At 35.6% G+C, this 2,489-nt stretch overlaps 1 protein-coding gene across 1 annotated transcript in view; it reads left to right on the forward strand.

The window, feature by feature from the left end:
* LOC107094899 (USP6 N-terminal-like protein) overlaps positions 1-2,489 on the forward strand; it is a 61,170-nt gene that overhangs the window by 52,741 nt on the left and 5,940 nt on the right. Inside the window, exon 11 of the mRNA XM_015390790.1 lies at positions 1,874-2,052. The gene's annotated coding sequence lies outside the window, so the exon portion shown is untranslated. The remainder of the gene's footprint in view (positions 1-1,873; positions 2,053-2,489) is intronic.

The raw sequence follows: 2,489 nt of genomic DNA on the forward strand, positions 1-2,489 counted from the left end.
ACACAGCCAGGCAGACAAGCTCTGAGCCAGCTCCCATGTCAGAGGATGAAGAGAGCACATCCAGCCAATCAGTCAGAGAAACAGGACTACACTGAAAAACAGGCCAATCTCGAACATCTATAAACAAAGGTGTTTATACGTTATATTTCTGTACATATTGTTAAAGATTTAACTAACAGATTCTGCAGAGTGGGAGAATAGAGATAGAATGATGAAATATGGTTATGTCCTCCAGAAGCCTATAGCAGCATAACTATAGAGATATCTCAGGATACCTCATGCTCTGTATGTCTATGGCAATGGTTAAAAGCATCATAAAATGTTGAGGCTGCTCCTGCACTTGCTTTATTTTTAGAGTTGGCGAAATTTGGTAAACTTTTTTTATTTAATTTTTTTTCATTACTGTTTCAAAGATCCCATTTTGTAAATGGAAATAAAAGTAGACAATCCAGAAATTACTTTTTGAGAAACTTATTAAAAAGGCTGAGAGTAATTCTGCTGTCATTTTTTTTTTTTACATTTTTTTCTTCACATTTCATTTTTCAACTTTCTTTTTTTCGGATTGAGATTTATAAGTTGCATTTCTTTCAAATTGTGTTTTGCACTTAATATTATTTTCCCTTTAACCCTTATACTAATGCTCACTCTTAACCAATGAAAGTGTTTTTGTTGGCGTCCATTCAGACCAATAGAAATGTGTCTTCTCTCCTCACTCCAGAGGAAAGTGGTCAGTGAAGAGAAGAGAATGCGATCTGTAAAATGCAATTTGAAAATAAATGCAATTTATGAAATTAATGTGCAAAAGAGAAATTTGGAAAAGAACAAAATGTACAAAAAAAACAAAATCTAAAATATTTAAATAAAATAAAATATTTAAAAGAATAAAATAAAAAATAAAATAAAACTGGAAATATTTCAAAAAAAAAACTTGAGAAAATCTGTTAAAAATGAAACTTGAGAAAATGGCAAAGTTTTTGTTGATTAAGAGGTTTTTTTAAGTCTCTTGCTTTGATAGGAATTTTTTTTTCAAATTTCTATTCACAAAATGTGTCATTTTTCATTTCTATCTTTAAGTGTTCTTTGCCTGCAACAATAATTAAGCAAAGTATGATAAGAGTTGATAAATAACAAAGTGGCTCAGTTTAAAACCAAAGGGTCATAGAAGACCTACGAGACATTATACTGCTATAAAACCTTTCCCTTATTTTATGTCTGTTTTGAAAAATAATTCATAAATGAACTAAAAACAAGTATTTTTCCTAAGTGAGCCTAAAGATGAGATGGGTTCCTGTGCAACAGTGTGCTTTTAAAGAAAAGGGAATAAACCACAATGCCATGTGAATAGCAGATTGCTGTTATCAAGGACCAGATTTCAGATTCCTAACTTCGAACGGCGGCACAAATATTCCTCTAAATAAACAGGCGATAAAGCTGCAGAGTCCATGACTGTGACAGCGTGCATGAGGGCACTTGCTCACAAACAGGACAGTACAAGTGAGTCTTTGTATTCACAGCTTGTCTAAGCAGATAGATTCTTCCCCCTGAGTAAATATGGTGAGGCACTGATAACATTCATTTGTGTACAACAAGGACACATTCACACACCAAAGTACATGTACGGTACGCCCACAGAGCCATGTCACTGGGGGTTAGTCTCTAGTGGAATCAACACTCATTTTCTAAAAAATAACTTTCCCTGCTGGATTGTCCCTGTTGTCATCTAGCCTAAATGTGTGATAAATGAGACTGCCTTAATTTCGCAGTTAAATTTCCTACAGTTTACATCCATAGAACCCCACATATCATAAGCAGCATTTTAAGGATGAAATAAATAAATAAATGAAGTTATGATTTAACATGTTTCCCAATGCAGTCCCAGGGAAAATGAGTTTGTTGGGTCGAGTGATGCGCGTGGCCCAGCGGTACCTGTTCAGCCCTTCGGGCCACCAGAAGGTTGAGGAGAAGTGTTCACAAACGCAGGCCGGACAAAGACACCGAAGTCCTGGACGTGTTTTCCATCGTCGGACTTCAGGTTCATTAACACAAGCTCAGGTAATATTATTATCCATGCTTCTCGTTTATTTGTTCTTTCACCACTTAGTCGGGACATTACTGCAGCTGATTGGCTTAACTTGCCATAAAAAAAAAGCATCAGACTGTTTGCTTGATGTATATTTTCACAATTACTGTAAGGGAAAATGTATTTCCTCTAATGCTGCTTTCATACTGAACGTGATTTTAGCAGTAAAGAACTGTCTGCTGCTTCATCTTTGAAGCAGCAATGTTACTGGAGTTGCACAGCAGAAAGTGCTTCATAAAGAGTCTGATCCGCATTGGGAGGAGCTAACATCTTCTCTTCCCTGCAATCTGGAACAATGGCAAAGGAAATTGAAAGAGTTACTTGTCTTAATTTACTAAATAAAACTAGTGAATACCATTTAAGGGCGCCTCGGAACTATGTCTGGATTCACTTTTTTGTTTTGTTTTGT

The sequence above is a fragment of the Cyprinodon variegatus genome, unplaced genomic scaffold, assembly GCF_000732505.1.
Source record: "Cyprinodon variegatus isolate N-32 unplaced genomic scaffold, C_variegatus-1.0 Scaffold513, whole genome shotgun sequence".
In the NCBI taxonomy this organism is placed as follows: Eukaryota; Metazoa; Chordata; class Actinopteri; order Cyprinodontiformes; family Cyprinodontidae; genus Cyprinodon; species Cyprinodon variegatus.